Consider the following 18,649-nt stretch of genomic DNA (forward strand, 5'->3'; position numbering starts at 1 on the left):
TACGCATGTGCGCGTGCGCGCGCGCGCACACACACACACACACACACACACCAAGAAAAATAAAGAAAGTGAAAAAAGGATGCTTCAGTCTGCACTCAGAGTTCATCAGATCTCTCTTGAGGAGGATAGCATTTTTCATCATGAGTCCTTTGAAATTGTCTTAGATCATTGTATTGATCAGAGGAGCTAAGTCTTCCACAGTTGGTCATCTTTACAGTATTGCTATTACTCTGTACAATGTTCTGGTTCTGCTCTTTCCCATTATCCCCAACAATATATTGATTAAATAATGATCCTTTTCCTCATTTTTCAGGTTTGTTGAGTTTGTCATATAGCTATCTTTTACGTATTAAATTATTTATTTTTACCTTGACCTTAAATCATTACAACCAAGTAAACCTAGTTCACAGTGTTTACATTTAAATACTAAAATTCAAATATTAACATATCTAACACACTACCAGCTATTTTCCTTCATGTTCCCTTTGATTTCCCCCCCAATTCATCACCATATCCTTTGGTTTTTAATTTAGTCATTGTCAAGTTCTGTTCTAGTTCTGCATTCTTCCTTTTATATTACTTCCTATAAATCTTTCCATATTTCTTTTTTCCCTTTTTAATAAATAGTATTTTATTTTTCCAATTACATTTTTAAAATTTTGAGTTCTAAATTTTTCTCCCTCCCTAAAACAGTAAGCAATTTGATATAGCTTAAATATGTGCAATCATGTAAAATATATTTCCATATTAGTCATGTTGTGAAAAAATAAACAGCCCAAAAGGAAAAAACCATGAAAAAATTAAAGAATGTGAAAATAGTATGCTTCAGTCTATACTCAGATGCCATCAATTCCTTCTCTGGATGTGGATGGCATTTTCTATCCTGAGTCCTTGGGAATTGTCTTGGATCATTGTATTGCTGAGAAGAGCTAAGTCATTCATAGTTTATCATCACACAATGTTGCTGTTACTGTGTACTGTGCTCTCCTAGCTTTGCTCATTTATTTTTGCATCAGTTCTTATAAAGTCTTTCTAGGTTTTTTTGAATCATCCTGCTGTTCTGAGTAATTCTGCCCCAAATGTAGTGACTATTCATGGAAAGGAATGTATGAATATGATGCCAAGCTAAGATCCTATGATATTTCAGAAATTACTGACATTCCAAGATATTGCTGTGGAATTCACCCAGGAGGAATGGAAGTATTTGGATCCTGGCCAGAAGAACATGTACAGGGACGTGATGCTAAAGAACTATGAGAACTTTGTCTCACTTGGTAATGTTATTTTTCAGGCATTCAGGAAGCATTTATTAAGCTCTGATTGTGTACCAGGAATTCAATAAGCATTTATTAAGCTCCTACTGTACCAGGAACTATCCTAGACACTAGGGGTACAAAGGTAAAAATGAGACAGCCCCTGCCCTCATGGAGCTTATATACTGTCAAGGGAGACACCATGTATGTATATGTCTATATGAACTAAAGTCATTTTCAAGGGGATGAGGAAAGACCTCATGCCAGAGATGGCTGGCACTGGAGCTAAGCTTTAAAGGAAACGAGGGGTTCCAGGAGTTGAACGGGAATAAGTAGGGCTTTGGGGGAGCTTCCCATGCAAATGCACAGAGATGGCAGGTGAAATGTCATATGTGAGCAGCTGCAAGAAGGTCAGTGAATTTTTATCTGTTCAGGGCTGTGGGGTGGGTGGCTGAAGAGCTGAATTTTGATTTGCTGGACTGGGAGGGATACTCTCATGAATACCTTTACTATAGAGATTCTTAAGGCCTTTGGGCAGTTATCGAGCGATCATTGCTCTTCCCCGACAAGAAGTCCTTGCTTTGTACAGCTGGAAATCAGCAGCTTTGTTATGCTACCCCTGAGGCTGCCCCTTCCACACTATCTGTTCACATAGGTCTCAGATTCTCCACTATAATCCCAATGTAGATAACTACAGACTTCTCCCAGCAGAATAGGAATGTGTTAAAGTGAACTAGTTTCTGTGAGCCCACATCAAACCCTCTGTCCAATCACTGATACTACTTCACTGGCATGTCCAGGCATGCCCTCTTATCTTTAAAGAGAGAGGCCAAAACTGAGTTCTGAGATATCTCTCTGTTCTCAACACTTTCCACTTATTTCCCCTTGAATAGGGCTTCCAGTTTCCAAACCAAATGTGATCTCTCAGCTAGAGAGACATGAAGCCCCCTGGCTATCAAGGGGAGAAGATTCAAGACACGTTTCAGTGGGTGGGTAAAAACTAGGCAGGTAGATTGTGCAGTAGATAAAGTACCGGGCTTGGAGTCAGGAAGACTCAGCTTTCTGAGTTCAAATCTGACCTCAGACACTTTCTAGCTGTGTGACCCTGGGCAAGTCATTTAACCCTGTTGGCCTCAGTTTCCTCATCTGTAAAATGAGCTGGAGAAGGAAATGATGAACCACTCTAGTATCTCGGGCACAACAAACCCAAAAGGGGGTTACAAAGAGTCAGACGCAACTGAAAACAACACCAGGCATAGAGAGGAGTCATGGCAAGCAACAGCTTGGCTGTTTCATTAGAATGTGTTACCTTTATGCTGGACATGGAGCTCTCTTTAGAGGTCCTTAGGCCTGCAGAGAAGAACTATGGTTGTCCATCCTGTACTCCTTCCTATAACCTCATCTTTCATGTCAAAAAAAAATTTCTGCTCTTATCTGCCCTTCTATTTCTCTCTAGTCTCAGTAAAAGAGGTATTTCTTCCACCTGTACTCTGGATGCCATCCTTTATTTCCATAATTGTTTTCTCTTCTTCTTGAATCCTTAGACTTTTTTCTCTTTGAAGAGTCTTTCTGAGAAGTGAAGGGAAAAGAGCTTTCAGACATAGTTAAGTTTTTAAAAAAACAAACCATTGCTTCATCTGATTGCCTATTTCATCTTTCACTTTTGTCTCATCCTTTTCACTGACAGATCCTATAAAGATGCCATCTACACCTTATATCCACTTCCTACTCCCTTTACCATCTTGAATTGCTGCAATAGACCTTTTATTCCCATGGCTTAATGGAAAATTACCCTTAAGGTCATTACTGACTTTGTGCTAATAATTGTTAACTAATATACCAGTAGCACTTTATGTTTTACCAATCTTTGGGTTGTGTGATATGTGTATTTATCCCCATTTTACAGATAAGGTTTGTGAAAATCAATGGTGTCTTAACTTGCCCATGGTCACCTACCTAGTAAGTGTCACAACTGGTACTCAAATCTAGGCTTTCTATCTCATCAAATCTAGGCAGTTTTCCTAGTATGTGGTAACATAGGACATGAAAGTAGGGTCCAAGGATTTGAAGGGTTACCAAATGGAAAAAGCACCGGCTTCAAATCTCCCCTCTGACACTACCTGTATGACCTTGGGTGAGTCACTTAATTTCCCTAGATCCCAGTTTCTTCTTTTGTAAAACGAATTAGATGGATTAGATGGCCCCTGAGCTACTTGGTTCCGAGCTCTGCACCTGTGATCTGAAGTTCTATGATCTGAACTCTGTATTCACTACTTTTTGAGGAAGGGTATTCACCTGTCTACTAGTCCAATCAACTACACAATCATCCAAAGCCATAATTTTTCTTCTCCACAAAGATCCATTGAGACACTTTATCAAATGATTTTCTGTACATTAAGTACTCAAGATCTATGTTCTTCATCTACCAGGCTAGGGCTTTAGATAAAGGATATACTTTAAGGTTTTCATGATCTGTTCTTAATAAATCAATTTTGAGTAATGAGGGTCAACACTGTTTTCCTCATGCATTCACAAACCATCCAGTTGATTATGGTTTCTCCAATTTTAAAGAGAGGATGGTATAGCAAATAATCAACCTCAGAGCCCAAAAGACCTGGGATCAGGTTGCACCTCTGACTCTCACTGGCTGCGTAACCTTAGGCGAATCACTTGACCTCTCAATGTTCTTTTTTTGTTCAGTTGTGTCTGACTGTTTTTGACCCTGTTTGGAGGTTTCTTGTCAGAGGTACTAGAGTGGTTTAGCCATTGCCTTCTCCAACCCATTTTTCAGATGAGGAAACTGGGGCCAACAGGGTCAAATGATTTGCCCAGGGTCACACAGCTAATAGTGTCTAAGTCAGTATCTGAACTCAGGAAGATGAGTCTTCTTGACTTTAGGCTCAGCACTCTATTCACTGTGGCACCACCTAGCTCTTCAATGTTCTAGGAAGCTCTAAAAACTACAATTTTCAGAGAAGGTGCCAGCCAGCTTTGGTAGAGGGAGTTTCTTCATCTGGGAATGCATTATATCAATAAATGCACAGCTTCAATCACTATCCCTTCTTCAGTTTTACCAGAGATCTACTTGAAATATCACAGTGTATAGTTTTTTTTTAGATTTAATGTTTTCCTTTCTGAAAATTTCAACATTTTTGAGGTCATGAGCAGTTCTGTTACTTTCCCCTCACCTTTCTTGGGTTTCAGCAACTTCCTAGCCATTTTTGTTCTACCTTTTCCAAATTAGTCACCCTTTTCCTTACTGGAGAAGACTGAATCTCAAATTTTGTATAAAGCAATTTTCTTTTTCCCACAGCATTGAGCAATGGGGTTGACACTTTTATATTCCTTTCAGATTCCTCTGTTCAGAAAATAGAAAGTGAAACCAAGAAGTCAACTCCAAAGCAATGTATTTCTACAAGAGGGCCATCCACAGAGAGACTCAAAAAGGATGGCTTCTGGAATTCTAAATTGGGAGAAGCTTGGAATTATGAAATCGGATTAGAAAGGCAGATAAACAACCTGAAGAGACAGCCCAAGAAGGTAATAGTCAATCATAGAAAAACTTCTCACAAGTTCAATGTTCCAGAGTTTATTAGATTTGGGAGAAAACTCAGTTTCCATTTAATCCTCAATTCCACAACAGAGAGTTTCTATAGAAAAATGTTTTCATAAGCATAATAGAGTTGGAAAGTTCTTCAAATGGTTTTCAGACCTAATTAAACATAACAAATTTCCATAGTGAAGAAGCTTTTTAAGTTTAATAAATACAAGTCTTTCAGTTACCACTCAAAACTTAATCATTATCATAGAGTGCATTCTCAAGGTGAACCTCATAGAAGTAATGATTGTGGCAAAACCTTCAGCATCAATTCACGCCTTACTGTACATCAGAAAGCTGATAATGAAGAAAAACCTTTTGAATGTAATAAATCTAGCAAAACTTTTAGGCAGAGGAGATATCTTAATATATTAGGAAGGCAGAATTTATGATTTCAAAGAGAATCTCATATGTGTCTAAAAGGTCCGGAACCGCAGGATATAAGGAATTCTCTAGGCAGAAGGCAGGAGAACTAAAGCATGTATTTACACTCCACAATAACAAGCCCACAAACCAGCGTCCCCATTTTGATATTTTCATCAAAAGCTTCCAGGCCCAATGAGTCCGCCTTACAAGGGTAACCAGGAGGCCACAGAGAAGCGAGATGGTATAAGGCAAAATCGTATACATGCTTCCCCTCTATGGTAAGAAGATTACCCACTAGCCTCTAGTCAGCTCTGCTACTGGCAGCTCAGCTTCAGCTGTAGGCGTCTCTGGCTCCAACCGGAAAAGGAAAGGAGGATCTTCAAGCTGTCCTCTCCCCTCTTATAGAGTTTTTGACATCATCAAGTGCCGCCTGAACGACCAGGGCCGATTGGTTCTTGACTTGGCCCCTCCCCCTAGCGTAGACCACGTTAACACACCTCCCCTCAGCCAGCCCCACAACTCATCACACAGGAAGCTCTCTGATCCCTGGCATGGTCGCTGGGCCTCCTGCCCCGGAAGAGCAAGCCCCAGCATCCAGGGAAGCTCAACGAGGCAAGCTGAGTCATTCAAAGAAAACAAAGTCCATTCTGGCTACACTTAGTCAACATAAGAGAATTCATACTGGAGAGAAGTCCTATAAATGTACTAAGTGTGAGAGAGCTTTCATCAGTAATCAATGGCTAACTCAACATCAAATAATTCATACTGGAGAAAAGCCCTTTGAATGTAAGGAATATAAGAAAACTTTTAACCAGACAAGTTTTCTTAGTAAGCATAGTAGAATTTGTTCTGGAGAGAGACCCTATAAATGTCAGGATAGTGGAAAGTATTTCAAAAGAAAGGAAACCCTTAATGTACATAAGAGAATTCATACTGGAGAAAAACCTTCCCAGTGTAATGAATGTGGGAAAATCTTTTATCAGAAGGGAAATCTTAATACACATAAGAGAGTTCATACTGGAGAGAAACCTTTTCAGTGTAATGAATGCGGGAAAGCCTTCAGCCAGAAGGAGGCCTTGATTCACATGAGAGAATTCATACGGGAGAGAAACCCTATAGATATAATGAATGTGGAAAAGCTTTTGTGTGGCAAATGAGCTTTATAAGGCATAAATACATTCACGCTAGAGAGAAATCTTTTGAATGTAAAGAATGAGGGAAAACCTTCAGCCAGAAGGGAGACCTTACTTCACATAAGAGAATTCATACTGGAGAGAAACTTTTTCAATGTAATGAATGTGGGAGGGCCTTCAACCAGAAGGTATACCTTAATTCACATAAGAAAATACATACTGGAGAGGAATGCTATAACTATAATGAATGTGCAGATACTTTTAAATGGTATAAAAACTTTAAAAAGCATAAATATATTCATGCCAGAGAGAAATCCTTTGAATGATGTTGGAACAGCCAACAAGTCAGAGTCCAATCTTCACATAATAATAAAAGAGAAACCCTTTGAATGTAATGAATGTGAAAAAAACCTTACTGCACAGCTCAAACTTTAAGAAACATCAGATAATTCATAGTGGAAAGAAGTCATCTAAATGTAAAGAATGACAGAAAGCTTTCAGCCAGCAGGAACACCTTAATAGATCTAGTAGAATTCATCCTGGAGATGAATTTTTTCAATGTAATGAATATGGGAAAGTTTTCAGGTAGATTGAAAATGTTAAAATACATAAGACAATTCATACTAGAGAGAAATCCTTTGAATGTAAGGAGTGTTGAAAAGCTTTCAGGAAGAAGCAACAATTTATTGTACATCAGAGCTTTCATTCTGAAGTGTTTAGTGTAATGAATGTGGGAAAGCTTTCACACCTTAAGGACTATAAGAGAATTCATACTGGAAAGAAACTCTGAATGTAACAAATGTTGAAATACCTTAAGGTTAAGGCAAAGCTTTGCTACACATAAGCAAATTACTACTTTTGACAAACCCTTTGAATAAATTGTATTTGGAAAAGCCATGAGCTAGAGAGAATACCTTATAGAATATTGGATAATTCTTACTGATCAGAATAACTGCAGTGTAATCCATAAATTTAATGAATATAGTTTGTCCCTCCTTGTAAATTCCATGCTAACTGTATTGATGTTAAAATAGGGAAGACTTTGTAAAATTTTATTATTTAAATTAAATTATTAAATAAATCATTTAAATTAAATATCAGAAAATCTGTCAGATTTTTGTCACCAGCTACAATATTTTTTGTTTCTCATATGTGTTCTTTCTTGTAGCACATATTAGCTGGTAGTTGAATTGCACTATTTAGGTGCTAGGGAAGAATAATTAAAACTTGGTTGCTGACCTCATGAACCTCAAAATCAGGGTCTGAGACTTTGAGGCTAGGGTGGGGATCATGACATATACCCAGATAACTATAATACAAAGTGTACAAAAGAGGTACATCAGAGTATGTGAGATCCAAGCAGGTCTGTATCCTTACTGACCAGGGGAGATCAAAGAAAGCTTTATGGAGGAAATGTCATTTGTGCTGGGCCATAAAAGTTAGCTGAGTTTTCAAAAGACTGAAGGGAGTGGGGAGAACATTACAGATTTGGAGAACAGCATAAGCACAAGCATGGAGGCAAGGAAGCATGAGCTATGTATGGGGGTTGATGTGTAGCTGGTTCAGCTAGAGTCATACTTGTAAGAGTGTAGAAAAAAGCACTGAAGTTGGAGTCAAAAGATCTGTTTGCTATCCCAGCTGTATTCCCTTTGGGACCTTGGGCAAGCCTGTAAAATGAGAGCATTGGGTTGGGTCAGGGATTCTTAGCCTGGAAGTCCACAAACTTAGATGGAAAACTAATCTTTTCTTCCACCAACACTTAACTGAAATGTAAGCATTTCCTTTATGAACGTAGACTACGAACCACAGTATTAGGCTTTATCAAATTGTCAAAAGTGTCCATGACACAAAAACAAAGTTAAAGACCCCTGGATCAGATGAAGCCTAAGATCCTTCTCATCACTATTTATGATACAATTATCCTAAAAGTGAAATACAGCCAAAAAGGTGGGGTGACGCCAGATTAGGGAGGACCCTAGATTCTAAGCTAAAGAGAAAGATCTGTGCCATAGGAAGATTAATTCAACAGTCTTAAAAACGATGAATTGGAACAATTGCATAGAACAAGGACAAGTTAGTGGATCACTGCTGTAGTTCATATGGGTGGTGTTGAGGGCCATATTAGGGTGTTGGCAGTAGAAACAGACAGGAAGCCTAAAACCAAACCGCACATGCTTCATTCAGTCTTCTGCTACTTCATTCCACTGTACTCTTTGGAATCTCCCATCCAATAAATAGCCTTTTATTCTGAACCTTTGTTTTATGTGTTGTCTCAATAAAGGTCTGACTTTAGATTATAACAAATTCCCTGGTGTCCTCTACTTTGGGAGCCTCACCTCTCACTACTATGAAAGGGTAGTCAGCATCAGTTCTGGACCACTAATCTACCACCTTTTCCCCAGTTTTCTTTGCTATAAAAACATGCCATCCTCCAAACATGTACCATCCACATTCTTTACTCCCTTCTCCAGCTCTTAGCCATCCTCTCTTAGAAACAACTTCTGCTTTTCTAAGTGATGTAAGCATTTGTTTCATATTTCACTTCTCTGTATTAGAAATGGTATTTTCCTTGTTGACTTTAGCATCTGGTCTGACATACCAGACTTTACAGTTCCTCGACTTCCCTGACCATCAGCTTCATTCAGGATTCCACTAGCAGGTCAGTGGACCTCAGACCCATATGACATCACTTCCCTCCAAAGTCTCACAATTGGTAGCTCCAATTTCCAACAACAAACTGTCATCCCAAAATCTCTCAGTGCTGAGCGTAGATGTTCCCAGAAGTGGTCAGGGGTGCTCTGTTCAGTTCCAGGAATGCTCTCTGGGGTAGACTTGAGACCCTTTGTTATTGCAATTACATCTAAAATGTCTCAATAAATTTTTTTTAAGAAAGTCATGACTGTGTTGTGTCTTCCACTCAAAAACGCTATTCTATTCCAACCATACCACCTTTTCAGTTTTATTAGTATAAACCATTTGTGGTAAGTGTGAGGTTGTGAGAGAGTGATGGGCAATTTTAGAGAGGAGAACTGATGTGGAAAATATACTAAATGAGATTAACAGCTGTCTTTATAAGTGAAAAAAATATTAGAAAGCATAAATTTGTAATAGTATAATTCTGCTTGGTTCAATTCAATAAACATTAAGTGCCTATGAGAAAGGCACTGTTCTACATCAGTTTATTGATTTTGTGCTGATGAGATGTGAATAAAGGGGACTGTGAGGGTAATCCAAAGAGCCACAGTGAATGGGCCAGAGCTATAGTGAATTAACACTAAAGGAATCATTTACCATAGAATTTGGACAGAGTAGTCAAGTGTGATTAGGGTGGGATTTAAGGTTAGTATAAAACGGGAGAGGTTGAAGGGTAATCCCAACCCCTAGGGAGGAATAAGCCAAGGATTATAGGATTTGAAACCATAAGGGACTTTAAAGCATGTATAATCCATCCCCAGATAGAGAAGGCAAAGCCAGTGACTTGTCCTTCAAGAGTCATACATATAGTAAACAGAGTTGGGATTCAAATATATGGCTTCATTCCCATTTCAGTTCTTTCCCTACTGCGGCACATCACCTTCCCTAAAAATGCTTGGGATCACCACATTATACCAAAAGAAGAAAAAGCTAGGAAGACACCAAGTCTCACATTCCAGATACCAAGTGGAGTCCTTTGAAGGCACTGGGTAGAAGCAGGGCTAGATACCTCTCCCATCCAACAGTGCTTCCTGAGGAGCTCCAGTTCTGAGGGACTTGGACAGAGCTTGAGGTTGTACATCCTCTTATGCATTTAGCTTCTATATTTTCTCCCTTTTATGTAGGTAAGTACTTAGTTTTAAAAAGCAACATGGCATAATAGATAGAGTGCTAAACATGGAGTCAGGAAAACCTGCTTTTGAATCCCACCTCCAATACTTGCTGGGTGGCTGAGGAAAGTGAGGGAATTAGAATAGCAAGTAGTTAATTGTGGAAATTGAGTGAACCATATTGATTCCATCTTGCGATAATTCTAGAGCTAGCTCAGGTCCATTTCTATTCAATTATACATCTAGTCCAATTTCTGTCTTGTGAGAAAATTTTATTCAGTTGTGGGAATTGGGAGGAAGCCTTATTGCATTGTTTGTACCTAGCCCTGGAACACCTCTACCTGCTGCTTAGAGACCCTTAACCAGACCTCAGTTATGCTAACCAGAAATCTGGTCAGATCCGAAGACTGATATAAGTTTTCTCACAACTGTAATCTCATACAACACATATGTCTTATATGAAAACTGGCCCCATACTGATCAATCAGTTATTGTTTCCATGTTCCTTTGATTGTTTACAGACACAGAGGGGAGTAGGACACCTCCTTTTCTGATGTCAGGGAATTTCACTCTCCCCTTCCCAACTTGGAAAGTCATTCATCCAATTTCATCCAATTAGAAATCAGATTACCTAATGTATAGTTTCCTTTTAATTAATTGATCTCATTTGGTTAATTGTGTGGGTTTTTTGGTTTGTTTTAGCTTTTTGTTAATTGTTTTCAATATATAAAAATGTCTCCCTCTATATTCAGGGTCCAGCCCTAAGCTGAGTAAGGGGCCTGGTCACAATTTGTTCAACAGTTGGTATGCATTGCTTAATAAATCAGAAGTTCAAACATTTGTTTCCTCAGTATATTAGGAAGGCAGAATTTATGATTTCAAAGAGAATCTCATATGTGCCTAAAAGGTCTGGAACCGCAGGATATAAGGAATTCTCTAGGCAGAAAGCAGGAGAACTAAAGCATGTATTTACACTCCACAATAACAAGCCCACAAACCAGCGTCCCCATTTTGATATTTTCATCAAAAGCTTCCAGGCCCAATAAGTCCGCCTTACAAGGGTAACCAGGAGGCCACAGAGAAGCGAGATGGTATAAGGCAAAATCATATACATGCTTCCCCTCTACGGTAAGAAGATTACCCACTAGCCTCTAGTCAGCTCTGCTACCGGCAGCTCAGCTTCTGCTGTAGGCGTCTCTGGCTCCAACCAGAAAAGGAAAGGAGGATCTTCAAGCTGTCCTCTCCCCTCTTATAGAGTTTTTGACATCATCAAGCACCGCCTGAATGACCAGGGCCAATTGGTTCTTGACTTGGCCCCTCCCCCTAGCGTAGACCATGTTAACACACCTCCCCTCAGCCAGCCCCACGACTCATCACACAGGAAGCTCTCTGATCCCTGGCATGGTCGCTGGGCCTCCTGCCCCGGAAGAGCAAGCCCCAGCGTCCAGGGAAGCTCAACGAGGCAAGCTGAGTCATTCAAAGAAAACAAAGTCCATTCTGGCTACACTCAGTCATTTCATCTTTCACCTACCACAGTGACCCTGAGTGTATCACATAACTTTTCTCAGACTCAGTTTCTTTACCAGTAAAAATGAGATAATTGTAGCATTTGCTTCAAAGTGTTATTATGAGTATCAAAGTGATGTAGAAATATAATTTCACTTTCTATAGCTTATCAATTTATGTAGGTATCCTATGAAGAAGGAAGAAGAAGAGAAGAAGAAGAAGAAGAAGAAGAAGAAGAAGAAGAAGAAGAAGAAGAAGAAGAAGAAGAAGAAGAAGAAAAAGAAGAAGAAGAAGAAGAAGAAGAAGAAGAGGAGAAAAACCCATCCTCCTGGGGATTGTTGCCCATGCCAGACATAGACTAATATAGATGCAGCTGGACAAGCCTCCTGCTTATGCCATTCTTGAGATTAGGTATCATTTGTCCACTAACTCCATTAAAAGATTGGATGCTTGTGGGGAGTGTGTCTAATACTTCCTTTCTCCAACTTGTAAAACTTTTCTGAACTGGATATTTGGTGCATTGAGGAGATAGTTATGGAGAAAAGAAATGAAACAGGAGGTAAGATGACTGTCGATTATAGCCCTGTGACTTAGCAGCTAGTTAACCTCATCAATTAGTTCTGGAATCCAGAGAATGTGCCCAAAGAAAATGAGGGGCTGGAAAGATGACAGTTTTGGCATTAGAGCATTGAGAAGAGGAGACACTTCTGGAGCATGGGGAGGAGAGCACTAGAAAGGGAAGAGCAAACCCAGGGACAGCTAGAAGACCTGATAGAGATCAAGGAACATTAGCTGTATTTCATTTTTGTTCTATAGAGTATCTAAGTTACCTTCTATTGTCCCAAGGAAATGAATATTTTAGGAGACTTTTAAAAAATAGTTCTGTATTAAATATTTCTAATTGGTTGTGTATCTGAATGCGTACTTGTGATTTGTGTAATTAAATTTGTGTCTTAGCTTGTTTACATGATCAAGTAAGTTCATATGTTTTCCACATTGCAAAACCCAAGATAATTTAAGAAGTTGGATAGAGTTTATCAGTCTCTAACTGTGAGTCACTCTGAGGAAACTTTCCATGAGAGAAGAGATGGAGACTTTTGCACAGTCTGGAAGAGAAAAAAAAAAGAACTATAACAAGAAGTTGACTAGGGATTTATCAATCATTCCAATTCATCTAAAAATACAATTTGCCAATGAGAGTGGGAGTTGGGATAAGATAGATTGACAATCATTTACTTAGGAGCAGGAAAGAATAAAACAAAAAGACAGAAAAACAGCAGTACCAAGCATATATAGCTCTAAGGTGAGGAAATAAGGGCATGTGACCTATGTCATTTCTTGTCTTCATTCACAGCACCAGAGAGAGATTTGGTCAGTTAGCACCTTTTGTATATCCACTCAGTTCCAGCTCTACAGCCAATGAAAAGGCTTTTATCCATCTCTGAGGAGCACAAGAAATGCTTGTGTATGCTCTGATTCGGGAGTAGGCTCCTCATCACACACCTCCCAGGTTCCCAAGCATTCACCTGGGTTGGCAAAGCAGAGTGACTATGCTTCTGGGACTGGGACCTCATTGGCTAAGCCCACCCCCACCCCAACCCATCCCACACACACCAGAGTAAATTTTGAGAGGAAGACACTAGCATCTTGGAAAGTCTTTATATAGGTGTTACTGAACAGTTTTTTGAAGGAAATGAGGGACTCTTAAGAGGCAAAGGTAAGGTGGGAAAAAAGGCTTTATATAGGTGTTCTTGAAGAGAGTTTTGAAGGAAATGAGGGACTCTAAGAGGCAAAGGTAAGGTGGGAAAAAAGCAGCAAGACCAGTTTGCCTAGAATTCTGAGAATGGGAAAGAGAACAATGTCTAATAAGGTCGGAAAGGCAAATTGGAATCAGTTTGTGAAAGATTTTAAAAGCTAAACCAAGCTTATATTTGACCTCAGAGACAATGAAGAACCACTGGAGTTTATTGAGTTGAGAAGTGACATAGTTAGACCTGCATTTCAGAAAAAAAAAATCACTTTGACAACTGTGGGTTGGTCCAACCATTCAGGAAAGTAACTTGGAACTATACCCCAAAATTTACTTAATTTTGATTACCCTTTGACCCAGCTATAGCACTAGTAGGCCTATACCTCAGAGATCAAAGAAAAAGGGAAAGAATATATACATACAAAAATATTTATAAGCATCTCTCTTTATAGGAGCTCCAAAACTGGAAATGAAGGGAGTGCTCTCTTTTTTGGGGAATAGCCAAAAAATTAGGGTCGATGTATATAATGGAACATCATTGTGCCATAAGAAATTATAGAATAAACTATTTCAGAGGCAACTGAGAAGACCTCTATGAACTGATGCAAAGCTGAGTGAGCAGAACAATTCATACAACAGCAATATCATGAAGAAAAACAACTTTAAAAGACTGTAGAATTCTGATCAATGCAATGAAAAACCACAAATCCGAAAGACTGAAGGTGAAACAAGACCCCTCCTGCTAGAGAGGTGTTAAACCTAAAATGTAGAAAGGCATACATTTTTTGACATGGCCAATGTGGAAATCTATTTTGAAGAATGATGTATATATGTAATTAGGGAGTTTGTTGGGTTTTTTTTTTTCACTTGAGAGAAAGGGCAGATTTGAAATTCTTGTAAAAAAAATTTAAAGAAAAAAATTAAGAATAATTTTCCTCTTATATTAGGGATTAAGTGTACAGTGGAAGGGTGACTGAAGTATGGGTGCTTTGGTGTGCAACTTCCCATTTCTAATGTCAACACCCTAATTTGGCGGCACTCAGTGCTACCAAAATGATCTGTGGCAATACTCTATTAACCAATTCTCCTTTCTCTACTTTTAACATCCCAATTAATTCTTCATACAACCACTAGATTTTTCTCATAAACAGATTTGATCATGCCCCTTCTCTGCTCAAAATTCCCGAGTAGCTTCCTACGACCTGCCACATAAACTTCAAAATCTAGGTTGGTATTTAGGCCTCGCCCCAATATTGCACCATCCTAATCCTGCCTTTTTAGCCATATCATACTACTTGTAAGAACATACCTATGTACCATTTTGTTTGTGAGAATGTCATATTCATCTGCCATCAGATCTTGACTATAAGGTACACAAAATTGAGGCCTATTTTACTTATTTTCCTTAAAACATAGCAGAGTGCAATCCAACTGCCATGTCATGGTGGCTTCACCAATCACAGGATTTCAGAGTTGGAAGGGGCCTCACTGGCTATCTAGTCCAAATAATACCTGAAAAAACCCAACCACAACCTACTTACCTAATGATCTTCCAGCCTTTGCTTGAAGACCTCCAATGAAAGGGAACCTGCTCCCAGTGAAATTCATTCTACTTTCGGTTCATTCTGTTAGGAAGTTTTTCACTCCAGATGTCTAACTTTGCTTCTAAATTTGCCTACTGCTCCTGGTTCTGCCTTTTGGTGGTAAGAAACAAATGTCTAATCTCTCCTCTACATGACAGTCTTATGAATAACTGAAAACAACTATTATGTTCCCTGGGAGTCTTCTAGTCTCCAAGATAAGCATTCCTAGCTCCTTCAACTAACCCTGTCAAGAATATTCTTTGGCTAACTAATGTCATTCATAATTTGTGGTGCCCGGAACTGAACACAATACTCTAGATGTGGTGTTCTAGAACAGAGTACAGAGGAGACAATCACCTCCTTACTCCTGGAATCTATACCTCTCAATGTAATCCAATATCCCATCGACTCTTGGCTCCCATGTCACAATGTTGCCTCATTTTTAGTGAACTGCAATTCAGAGATGTTTAGAAGACAAACTATTAAACAGGTATGCCATGCCCTACACTTATTCATTTTTTTATTTTATTTTTTTTTAATTTCTTTATTTATTTTTAGTTTACCACACACGGTTCTACATAGTTTTGAGTTCCAGATTTTCTCCCCTCCCTCCCCCCTCCCTCCCCAAGACGGCATGGAATCTCATATAACTGTCATGTATAACTTCGCATTGAATTAATTTATGCACTAGTCAAGTCGTGGAGAAGAATTTTGACCAATGGAATGAATTATGAGAAAGAAGAAACAGAACCAAAAAAAGAAAAAAAAACCATCCCAAAAAAACAAAAGAGAAGCAAAAAAAAAAAGGCGATCATGTAGTGTGCCTCGATCTGTATTCAAACTTCACAGTTCTTTCTCTGGATGAAGATAGCATTCTGCATCGTGAGTCCCCTGGAGTTGTCCTTGCCCCTTAGGTTGCTGAGAAGAGCGCAGTATGTCAGGTTTGGTCCTCACGGAATCCATATATCTGTGGCTGTGCACAACGTTCTCCTGGCTCTGCTCCGCTCACTCAGCATTATGTCGTGTAGGTTTTTCCAGGTTGTTATGAAGTCTGCATCATCCCCATTTCTTATGGCACAATAGTATTCCATCACCTTCATATACCACAGCTTGTTCAGCCATTCCCCAATTGATGGGCATCCCTTTGATTTCCAATTCTTGGCTACCACAAAAAGAGCTGCTATAAATATTTTTGTACATATGGGTCCTTTTCCCGCTTGTGTGATTTCTTTGGGATACAACCCTAGAAGTGGTATTGCTGGGTCAAAGGGTATGAACATTTCTATAGCCCTTTGGGCATAGTTCCAAACCGCCCTCCAAAATGGCTGGATCAGCTCACAACTCCACCAGCAATGCAACAATGTTACAATTTCCCCACATCCTTTCCAGCATTTATCATTTTCCTGTTTTGTTATTTTAGCCAATCTGACAGGAGAGATGTGGTATCTAAGAGTTACTTTGATTTGCATTTCTCTAATCAGTAGTGATCCAGAGCATTTTTTCATATGCCTGTAGATAGCTTTAATTTCTTCCTCTGAAAACTGCCTGTTCATATCCTTTGACCATTTCTCAATTGGGGAATGGCTTGCATTCCTATATATTTGGCTCAGCTCCCTGTATATTTTAGAGATGAGGCCTTTATCAGAGATACTAGTTGCAAAGATTTTCTCCCAATTTTCTGCTTCCCTCCTAAGTTAAACGACATTAACTCCTGTTTGATTTAATCTTCTTGTAGGCTGCTCAATATTCTAACCTAATTCTAATTAAAATATTTTTCAATTCTATGTGTCATCTTGTATGTTAGCTACCCTTTACAACTTTGAATGCCATTAAAGTATATTACAAAAATGAAGGCCATATAAAACTGCCATTCCTACCTAAATAACCCCATCTCAGAAAAAGAAATTGAGCAAGCCATCAATGAACTCCCCAGGAAAAAATCTCCAGGGCCAGATGGTTTTACATGTGAATTCTATCAAACATTTAAAGAACAACTAATTTCCATACTTTATAGACTATTTGGGAAAATAGACAAAGAAAGAGTCCTACCAAATTCTTTATGGTACTTAATACCTAAACCAGGAAGAGTCAAAACAGACAATGAAAATTATAGGCCAAATTCCCTAATGAATATTGATGCAAAAATTTTAAATAAAATATTAGCAAAAAGATTTCAGCAACTTATCATGAGAATAATACACTATGACCAGGTAGGATTTATTCCAGGAATGCAAGGCTGATTCAATATTAGGAAAACTATCAGTATAATTGATCATATCAACAACAAAACTAGCAGAAAACATATGATTATCTCAACAGATGCAGAAAAAGCTTTTGACAAAATACAACACCCATTCCTATTAAAAACAGAAGAAAGCATAGGAATAAACGGAGTCTTCCTTAAAATTATAAGTAGCATCTACCTATCTAAAACCATCAGCATTATATGTAATGGGGATAAGCTAGATGCATTCCCAATAAGATCGGGGGTGAAACAAGGATGTCCATTATCACCCCTATTATTCAATTTGGTACTAGAAATGTTAGCTTTAGCAATAAGAGAAGAAAAAGAAATTGAAGGAATTAGAATAGGCAAAGAAGAAACTAAGTTCTCACTCTTTGCAGATGATATGATTTACTTAGAGAATCCTAGAGAATCAAGTAAAAAACTACTTGAAATAATAAATAACTTCAGCAAAGTAGCATGATACAAAATAAATCCATATAAATCCTCGGCATTCCTATATATTATTAACAAAGCCCAACAGCAAGAAATAAAAAGAGAAATTCCATTTAAAGTTACTGTAGACACTATAAAATATTTGAGAGTCTACCTGCCAAGACAAACCCAGGACCTATATAAACACAATTACAAAACACATTTCACACAAATAAAGTCAGATCTAAATAAATGGAAAAACATCAGTTGCTTGTGGTTAGGCCGAGCTAATATAAAAAAAAATGACAATTTTACCTAAATAAATTCACTTATTCAGGGCCATACCAATCAAACTACCAAAAAACTATTTTACAAACCTGGATAAAATAATAAAAAAATTCATCTGGAAGAACAAAAGGTCCAGAATATCAAGGGAATTAATGAAACGAGATGCTAGGGAAGGTGGCCTAGCCACACCACATATTAAACTGTATTATAAAGCAGCAGTTATCAAAACTACTTGGTACTGGCTAAGAAACAGAGTGGTGGATTGTAGTGGCAATTGGATTTGAAGATCTTTCCCACCCATTGGTGGGCCATGTGGCCCGTTTACATCACAGGAAGCCCAAGTTACATGGTGGGAGAAGCTTCCTGATAGGAAAAGAAAGTTATGTCACAGAATATGCTGAGAGAGAAAGATGTTATGGCTGCTGATGGCTGCTACTGGCCACCCTTGTGATTGTTAGAACTGAACAGGCTGACTTAGCTGTACTGTGAATTTGTTTTGGGGAGACCCCAGCAGGGCGTCAGAGAGGTTTTGGGATGGTGAGTTTCCAGGTTGTGATATTGTGTGTGCAATGTTTTACTGCTGTGGTAGACTGGATAAATGGCTTGTGGGATATGGTTCTCTGGTGTCTGAATAAATGGTTTACTTCTATGTTCTATGTGGAGAGTCTCTTATACTTTGCGATACAGAACTACATAGGCATTTTGACAAT

Source organism: Trichosurus vulpecula, chromosome 3 (assembly GCF_011100635.1).
Source record: "Trichosurus vulpecula isolate mTriVul1 chromosome 3, mTriVul1.pri, whole genome shotgun sequence".
Classification (NCBI taxonomy): domain Eukaryota; kingdom Metazoa; phylum Chordata; class Mammalia; order Diprotodontia; family Phalangeridae; genus Trichosurus; species Trichosurus vulpecula.